This window comes from Phyllostomus hastatus, unplaced genomic scaffold (assembly GCF_019186645.2).
Source record: "Phyllostomus hastatus isolate PE091 unplaced genomic scaffold, TTU_PhHast_1.1 phas_contig_41, whole genome shotgun sequence".
Taxonomy (NCBI): Eukaryota; Metazoa; Chordata; class Mammalia; order Chiroptera; family Phyllostomidae; genus Phyllostomus; species Phyllostomus hastatus.
In genome coordinates this window covers 1,894,684-1,904,904 of record NW_025333876.1, presented here as the reverse complement: position 1 = coordinate 1,904,904, position 10,221 = coordinate 1,894,684, and the positions used below count along the sequence as shown (strand labels likewise).

Below are 10,221 nucleotides of genomic sequence, written 5' to 3'. Positions count from 1 at the left end.
AGATTACATCTCAATTATGAGACAGTGTATGGTAGACCAGCATGGCTGTGAGGTGGCCCTGGGGTGAGGCGGCCCTCAGGCAAGGCTCCACTCTGGTGGTCTATTCCACCTGCCTGCTCTGATTTAGTCCTCTCTGTTCTGGTCAGATGCAATATCTTTCGTGTTTCATATCCAGCTGTGGAAATGCACCTTCATTGTTCAGTGGAAAGAGAAAGTGCACTCTCTGAGGCAGAGGTGAACTGACTTATAGAGAGAGAAGTCCCCACTCCTATTCCCTGGTTGGTGGAAATTTGCAATGAGGAATCCAAATCCCTAGTTTGGTCCAAAAACACTGTCCTGATTGGTTGGAATGGGGCCATTCTGTTTGCTCAGTAAACATGCTAATGAAGTTAGCTCCAATTGGATTGGTAAAGCTCAAGCCCTATTGGTTGAAATAGGATTCCAGAAGCTCCTTTATAATGGTTGGCTCAGACGGCAGGAACATGGTGCAGCCAGCAGTTCAGTACAGGCTTCTCCCTGAAGTGGGGCTTGAGTGAGAGGTCCCTGATTAGAAATGGCTGTTAGGCTCTGTTTTAATTAATTTATTTTTAACATTGTATATATTTTATAATGTTAAATTTTAAAAATATTTAAGGTAAATATATATTGGAACAGTATAATTCAACTGGCCTAATTATTTTAACATTTTTTCCAAAAGAACATTTATAATTGATACTCTAATTTAGGTAAAATGAATCACTTGGTTTTATCTTTTGAAATGTTTTCCAAACAGGACTTTGATTAATGATATCAGCTTTAGTTGTTATCATTTTAGAGTAGATGCTATATATGTGTGGTTTGAAGGTGATCTTAGCTATTAAATTAATAGCATTTACCATGTTGTGTACTAGAAGTACCTATAAGCTACTACCCCGGAATCTCTGTTGAATCTTAAACATCAAGTTTCCATTTCTCAGGCCCATGGGGGGCAGCAGACACAACTAAAAAACTATTTTGGTGAATGTTAATAAATGTCTCAATTTTGACTAGAAGTATTTCTTTGGTTGACATACACACTTTGCAGCATGTTTCAGTGAAAATTTAACTCCAATAAGAGAAAACATAACTGATCCATTTTTTACTGAATCCTAATACAAAAACCATGTCTTCAATTTTCTAGGATAGTTGCAACTTCACAACTCTTAAGAGATGAACTATGATAGTTGTCCATTTTATTTTTTCTTTTCAGCATTTTCAGCCATCTTTCTGTCTTTGGATCAACCCAGCTTCTAAAGTTATCACTTCTAAAGTCTGATCAGCAAGTCTTTCGTGCAGCTCAGCTCCTCCCAAGCTTCCAGAACCTTCCATAAACAACAAGAAGTTTCTTGGTAGTTATCTTCTTTCTCAAAGGTCTACATCTCTGGTCTATTCCTGAAGTCAGCTAGAATTTTAGTTTTGCACATAATTCCTCAGGGAAGTGCTTAAAACAAATGAAGATTTTCATAAAACTATTTATTCTTTCTCTGTTTATCTTGGATAATTGTAGCATATCATCTGACTGGCAAATCACTGCTAATAAAATATAAACTGAAAATGAATTTTTCTTCCTTATTTAGACTACTTAATTGTGTTCTCCTTTGCTATTGTCTCATTCCAAAAGAAGAAGCTTGGTGTGAAATTCGTGGGAAGGATGCTATTCAGAGTTTAATTGCATTACATATTAATAAAAACCCAGTGAAAATCCAACAGAAAGAATGTAGATATTTCTAAAAGATACTAACAACTCTTTGAAAATGAAGAATTCATAGATGTAGTTTCTCTAAAATAGAACATTCAATCAGTAGAGATGGAATTTAAAAAACAAATGGTTGAATGAATAGTTGATTCAAAATGCATCATTAATGAATTAGAAATAATTGATTATGTCATTTTGTCCTAAAAATATTCCTCTAAGGAATCCTTGACATTCTATGCCAAGAACTTTAAAAATGATACCCATCCTCAGCCTCAGTGAAGCCTTCAGATGACTGCAGTCCCAGCCTGCATCTTGACTACAGTGTAATAGAGAACCTTGAACCAGAATTGTCCTATTAAGCCACTCTTAAATCTCTGAACTACAGAAATTGTGAGATAATAAATGTTCATTGTTTTAAGCGCTAAAAAAATGATGCCCAAGCCCCAGTTATATTAAACCCAAATGTCTAGAAGATGGACTTAGCCATTAGTATTTCTTTAAAAACCCCGGTGATTTCTAAACTGTAACAGGTCTGTGAACCACAGAGCTATGCTTTGTACTCAAATTGGGGTCCATGAACATCACCTGGGAGGCTGTTAGAATTCAGAATCTTAACCCCCAACCAGACCTACTGAATCAGAGTGAGAAATTTGACAAGACCCCAAGTGATATGTAAAACAATTGAAATTTGAGAAGCTTTGGGCAATCAGAATTATTTTCCATCCTGCATGGCATTTTGCTATATCTTGGATCAGGAGGTTTGGATGGGTCTTTCTTTTTAAGATTCTTATTCCCACTTTAACCTGGAAGCAGCTCAATCGCCACTTTGGTAAATCCAATCATAAAGAAACACCAATCCATAAGAACTTATGCACCCCAATATTCATAGCAGCACAATTTACAATATCCAAGTGCTGGAAGCAACCGAAGTGCCCATTGGTAAATGAGTGAATCAAAAAACTGTGGTACATTTACACAATGAAATTTGCAACAGAGAGAAAAAAGGAGCTCCTACCCCTTGCGACAGCATGGATGGAACTGGACAACCTTATGCTAAGTGAAATAAGCCAGGTGGTGAAAGACAAATACCATATGATCTCACCTTTAACTGGAACCTAATCAACAAAACAAACAAGCAAGCAAAATATAACCACAAACAGTGAAATTAAGAACAATGTGACAGTAACCAGAGGGGAAGGGGAAGGAGATAATGGGGGAAAGCGGGGAAGGGTTTTCAGGAACAACTATAAAGGACATATAGACAAAACCAAGATAGGGTGGAATCAGGGGAGGGAGGTGGGGATGGCTGGGATGGGGGGTATTGGTGGGGGTAAATGCAGACAACTGTACTTGAACAACAATAAAATAATTTAAAAAACAAATACACAGGTACATGAAAAGGTGTTGAACATTACTAATCATCTGGGAAATGCAAGTTAAAACTAAAGTGAGTTATCACCTCACACCTGTTGGAATAGCTATTATTTTTTAAAATTATCAAGTTGGTGAAGACATGGAGAAAAGGGAACTCTTGTGCACTTTTGGTGGGAATGTAAATTTGGTGCAGCCACTGTGGAAAACAGTATTTATGGTTCCTCAAAAAATTAAATAGAACTACTATGTAATCCCACACTTCCACTTCTGGGTATTCATCCGAAGGAAACATAAACACAAAAAGTTATCTATACCTCATGTTCATTGCAACATTATTCATAACAGCCAAGACATGGAAACAACCTAAGTGTCCATTCACTAATGAATGGATAAAGAAAATGTGGTGTATATATAAAATGAAGTATTATTCATCCATTAAAAAAAGGAAATTCTGCCATTTGTGACAATATGGGTAGATTTTTAGGTCATCATGTTAAATTAAATAAGAGAGACAAATACCATATAATTGTTCTTATATGTGGAATATTTTTTTTAAAAAAAGCTCACAGACACAGAGAACAGATTGATGGTTGCCAGAAGTGAGGGATGAGGGTGGGAGAAACAGCTGAAGGGGGTCGAAAGGTACAAACTTCTAGTTAGAAAACAAAGCATGGGAATGTAATGTACATCACGCTGACCCTAGTAGTAATACTGTGTTGTAGACCTAAAATTGCTGAGAGCAACTTTTAAAAATCCTCATTGCAAGAAAAAGTGTATGACTGTGCAGTATGGTGTTAACTAGATTTATTGTGGTGACCATTTTGCACACACACACACACACACACACACACATATCAAATTGTTATGTTGTACATCCATTACTAATATGTTATATGTCGCTATCTCAATTTAAAAAAGAAAGAATCAATATTCCCCCACCCAATGGAAAAAGTCATTATCTCCCTGATGACTCCCTGATCAAAAGCGTGAAGTAGCAATCATCCCGATCCTCTGTTCTGACAACCTTACCTCCATCCTGAGAAGACTCCTTTCAACCCCGCTTCAAGCTCTGATGCTCCATACTTTTACATGCCTGCTAAAGATTTTGAAACATTTTTTTTATTTTAGAAAACTTCAAACTTGAAAAAAACTAGTATAATGAACCATTATGCACTAATGACCCAGTATCAGTAATTATCAACTCATGGCTAAACTTGTTTTATCCATGCCAACATCCACTTTCTCTTCTTCTAAATTATTCTGAAACAAATCCAAGTCATCAGTGCATTTCATCTCTAAATATTTCAATATGCATCTCTAAAAGACATAACCCAAGTACCATTATGACAATTTAAAAATTAACAACAATCCCTTAATATCATTGCATTACATTTTCCCAGTTGTCTTAAAATATTTTTGTCTTATAATTTTTAAATAGTTTGAATCGAGCCCTGGCTAGTGTGGCTCAGTGGACTGAGTGCCAGCCTGTAAACCCAAGGGTCGGCAGTTCAATTCCCAGTCAGGGCACATGCCTGGGTTGGAGGCCAGGTCCTCAGCTGGGGGCATACAAGAGGCAGCCACACATTGATGTCTCTCTCTCTTCCTTCTTCCCTTCCCTTCAGTCTAAAAATAAATATATAAAATCATTTAAAAAATAAAATAGTTTGAATCAAGATTCAATAATAGTTTAGATATATCTTTTAGATTTCTTTTTTTTAAGTTTTTATTTATTTATTTTTAGAGAGGGAAGGGAGGGAGAAAGAGAGAGAGAGAGAAACATCAATGTGCGGTTGCTGGGGGCTGTGGCCTGCAACCCAGACATGTACCCTGACTGGGAATCGAACCTGCAACACTTTGGTTCGCAGCCCGCGCTCAATCCACTGAGCTATGCCAGCCAGGAGGTTTCTTTTAATGCACAGATTTCTTCAGAATCCTTTGTTCCCCGCTTTGTGGAATAAAATGGTTTGTCCTATAGAGTGTTCTGCAGTTTCAAATTTGTTATTGAACTGTTCCTTTGGTATCTCTGTTTCCTGTAGCTTGTTAGATTGATAAAGATCAATAAACTTATTAAATGTTAATAACAGTCCATTGGATTACACCTTTTTGTAAACCAATTAGAATGGTGCTTCTTTCAAGAAGAGTTTAGTCTGTTTTAGTTCCCCAGTTCTGGCTTGAACTAGAATAAACGATGGAGGCGGAGATAAAAGTTGTGGGGCAAGATAGTGCAGAAGAAAACTTTCAGAATGGAATGGAAGCTGCTCTTGGCCTTACCTCCTTACAGTCTCTATTCCCAATATTCCCTTCCTCCCTTAGAGTGTCTCTGGATTTCCTGTCCTTTAGTCACATCATGCTGGACATATTTTTGGCACCTGGGAGAATCAAAGAGCCTCCTAATTTGTGAGGGTATAAAAAGGAGATATTCTTAACTTTCCACCCCGTGGTTCCCAGACTGATGCAGGCTGATTATGGGGGAGATGCTGGCTGCTGGTTTGAGGAATTCACCTTGCCAGGTAATATGCTTCCCAGCTGCCACTGTATCTGTGTCCTTCGCAGGCCATTCCATAATCCTATTCAGTCATCTCTTTCTAGGGAATGGAGCATTTGATCAAACCAGTGAATTCTCTGGTCAAGAGCCCACTGTCATGTTACCATCTCTGAAAAGTGTGTCTCCTTTTGGGAGGAGATGTTGAGTTGTAACAGCATAGTGACAGATACAACATTCTATAAATCTGTGAATGTTGGTGCTGGCAAAAGTGCTGCAGGCAAGGGAGGCAAATCCATGGTTGGATCCAATCTGAATCTAATCTCAGAATCCAATCTCAGATTAATTTTGAGCCTTCCCTGACAGAAAGCATTCAATGTTATCATCTGCAACCAAGTCTCTGGCTGCTTCCCTTGGAGAATGGTGACATTTCAGGGTCTCAGTGTTGATCAGCTGCCAGCACATTGGACATTCAGCTCTGGCAGGAGCCAGATCAGCCTTGGTGAGAGGCAAAGTATGTTACCAAGCCTGTGCATAGCTTTCATCCCTGCCTCTTGCATCTGTGTATATAGGCCTACGGTGGCAAGGGAAAGAGACAGATAAATTTGCACAGGATGGATCATCTTGACCACCTGATTACTATTATGGGCTGAACTGTGTCCCCCAAAATTCATATGTTGAAACCCTCTACCCCAATATTTCTGTATTTACAGATAGGGCCTTAAGGAAGCAATTAAGTGTAAATGAGGCCATAAGGTAGGAGCCCTGATCCAACGGATTGTCCTTATAAGAAGAGAGATTATGTAGCAATATTATCTCAATAAAACTGGGGAAGTTTTTTAAATAAATAAATAAAATAAATAAAAATGAGGAACGCCCTGGCTGGTAGAGCTCAGTGGATTGAGCATGGGCCTGCAGACCAAAGGGTTGCTAGTTACATTCCCAGTCAGGGCACATGCTTGGGTTGTGGGTCCAGTGCCCAGTAGGGGGCACATGATATGCAACAACACATTGATGTTTCTCTCCGTCCCTTTCTCCCTCCCTTCCCCTGTCTCCAAAAATAAATAAATAAAGTCTTTTTAAAAAATAATGTTTTAAAAAGTGAGGAATGATAAGAAAAGACAAAAGAGGAAGACACCAGAGAGCTCTGTCCATGCACACACATAGGAAAGGCCATGTGAGGACACAGAGAGGCAGCCTTCTATAAGTCAGGCAGAAGAGAGGTCCCGCCAGAACCCATCCCAATGGCAATGTGATCTTGGACTTTAAGCCTCTATAACTGTGAGAAAATAAATGTCTATTGTTTAAGTCACCCAGTTTGTGGAATTTTATTTTGGCAGTCCAGACTGACTAATATGATTATTGAGAGCCTCCTTCACAGTGGATGCCCTGGTGGGCATTTACATGGGATATAAATATCTTCACATTCTATACATACCCCAAAAGCCCGTCCACATACCTTTCTCCCAGCCTTCCTTGTCACCAAACATATACTTTATGTTTTCTAAGTCCCTAAACAACCTGGTGAACCTCTTAACTAGTGCCTATGAATTAGGTGGTCATGCCTCAGACCATCTTCCCTTGGTATAATGTGCACTAGCCATCATACCTGAAGCTCCACACGCTGGGGGGACTGTCTTTCACTCTTCTCCAATAGGCCATCCCTGAATGGGGCTCTAGCTGAGTAGCTCATCACTTCTGTCTGGTTTCATCATACCATGTACATCCACTTTTTCCTTCTCTACAAGTAGCTACAGGGAACTCCTCAACAGGCCATTGGTGTGTGTTGAGAGAGGGTTATGAAGCAGTAGGAAGAGGTACCATGGGAGTCTATACCACCTGACTCTGAAGTTCATTTGTGGTTTCCAGATCTGCGGAGCTTGCTCTCAGACATATTATTTACACTTTCCAATGAGTGCTGCTGAGTGCACCTAGGTCATGACAGGTAACCTAACTCATATAGTCATTTGTGATTCAGGGTCAGATGTTTGGTCTCTGTTGGGGCTGTCAAACAGTCCAGCAGCTGCTTTTCAAAATGTCAGCTGTTGACCTTATTTGGGCCTCACTGGATCTTGCCAGGGCCCCCTATGGCATCTGTCTGTCATAGATTCTTCTACTTTATTAGGTCTGCTGGTCGGACTGCCTGTAATGCAGCCTGGATTTGTTTCAGACCCTCTTCATATTCTGTGCCCACTCACCACTGGTAGCCTTGTAAATCACCCAGTAATTAAGTTTGAACAGTACAGCAGAGTATGGTTTAAGTTACTTCTCAAATCCAAAGAAACTCACAAAGTGTTGCCTTTCCTATGTGGTATGAGAGGAAAGATGCAACAACTGTGTCTTATTTGCACAAGAAGATATCCCAACATGTCCAGAACCACTAGACCCCAGAAACCTTACTGACATAGCAGCCCCTAAACATCTGAGGGATTATCTCCCAACTCCTCAATATGCATGTGTGTGACCAAAGCACCTAAAGTGCCTGCCACCTGTACACTCTCATCTAGTTAGCATAATGCCATCAGTGTAATGGCACAGGGTGATACCCTGTAGAATATCAAGACAAATGAGGTCCCTCTAGCTATTATGACAGTGGGATTTAATTTAGCTCTGAGGAAGGACAGTTAAGATATAATACTGTCCTTGATACATGAAGGCAAACTACATTTGGTTATTTTTGCTGATGGAGGAGGGGGTAGTGAGGGCATTTTCTAGGTCATTAGCTGCATTCTAGGTGCCAGAAAGTATTGCCTTAAGAGCAGCCAACTCACAGCAACCCTGCCGAGAGAAAGCCAGGGTAATAAATATGCCAACTTCACTCTCACACTCCCATCTCTTGTGGGTGCCTCCAGCTAGCCAAGTCCAGCTGAAAAACAATCCTGCAAGTCAGCCTGTGGGACACAAAGCAGAAGGGAGAATGTGGAGACAGGATCTAGAGAAGCAAACAGAAGCTATCTGCCACCCTTGTACATGACATAGCGTTTGATGAATGAATGAATAAATGGCTCCTGCCCCTACGTTAAGGGAAGCTTCCTTTCTCAGACATAGAATTTAGTTAGGAGTCATGTCACTCTGCAAGCAGCTCTCTGGACCAAATTGATTAAAGTTTTACTGCCAGTACATTATGCACTTTCTGACTATTTAACGTACAGTGGAGACAGTGATCATGTATGCTAGTGAGTGCAGGATTTGAGATTTTGAAAACTCTAGTGCCCTCTACTAATTCATCACGGTCTGATAATCTCCCTAATGTGGAGTTTTATCACAACCTAATTCCTCCCATTTTCAGCTCAGGCTGGGCTGCTTCCTTTTGAGACTATCAGGAAGTACAGGGTATTAAAAAGATATTAGCACCTGAGGACAAAGCTTGAGGACGTGCTAAGTGAAATAAGTCAGTCACAGTAAGACAAATAGCATCTTTCTGATGATAGGAGGGCCCTGGAGTAGTCAAACTCAAAGAGACAGAGAGAAGAAGGATGGTTGCCACGTGTTGGAGGGTGAGGAAATGGGAGTTGCTCTATAACAGGTATAGAGTTTCAGTTTTCCAGGATGAAAAGAGTTCTGGAGATGGGTGGCAGTAATAGTTGCACAAGTATATGAATGTCCTTAATGCCATGGAACTGTAACACTCAAAATGATTAATATGATAAATTTTGTTATGTGTATTTTATCACACACACACACACACAAAGATACTGAGACCTAAATTTGAAAAGCACGTGGACTTTAGAGATGACCCAGCTGATTAAAATTCCAGCATCAGAACTTAACTGGTTATGTGGCCTTGGGCAAGTTACTTAACCACTTGGAGCCTCTCTCTCCTTACTGCTAAATTAGCATGGGCAATGGCTATCTCACTAGATAACTGAGTTAGGGAGAAAATATGCATAAACATTTCCAGCAGAAGCCCTTTATAGAGGCTGATTGCCTTCCTCCTTTCAAACAAAAACATGGGACAAGGAACTTCTAAGTGAGCAGGGTGCCAGCTATCAAATTCAGCTTGTTTGAGCCTTTCCTGTCCCAGGAGGCATAAGGATGTTTTCCACCCTTTATGCAGCTGGACACTCTCACCTGCATGGATCACACATTTCACATGCTGTTTTTTTAGGGTGGAAGGCTTTTCCCTTTCTTCTTTCCATTCTGAGTATATACTTCCTCTTGCTGCAACATAATCCCTATTCAGTCTTTGGATTTCAGTTTAGAAAACCTTCCTTTGTAGGCCTTTTCTTACCCATAAATCTATTGAGGGACTTCCTCCTGAACACTTACTGTGTTGATGGCAGAATTGTCTGTTAACTTTAAGTGCTTATTTACTGCTCAAGAACATAAAACCACATAAGCGGGGACCATATCTGTCTTCTTCCCATTTGTAAGCCAAGCCAAGCAGATCCCAATGAAAAGGGAAAGACTATAGATGGGAGGCCTTGAAAATAAGAAAGCACCATCCATGGACAAGACACTGTGAAAGACTGATAGAAAGTAGATGGAATCATTGCAGGACAAAATGGTATCTACAGGCCACCACAGACATAGTAGTTGTTTTTCCTGTCAGAGCTGTGGAGAAATTCTAAGCCCTGGGGTCACCACGTTTGGAGAAAAGGAGTGATAAATGAAAGGACCATCTACAGAATGGCTCTGTCACCTAGTTCCT

The 10,221-nt window shown here is 40.0% G+C and overlaps 1 pseudogene; it reads right to left on the bottom strand.

Annotated features, from left to right (window-relative positions):
• Positions 1–716: 716 nt before the first annotated feature.
• LOC123822677 lies at positions 717–7,060 on the bottom strand (annotated as a pseudogene).
• Positions 7,061–10,221: the final 3,161 nt, after the last annotated feature.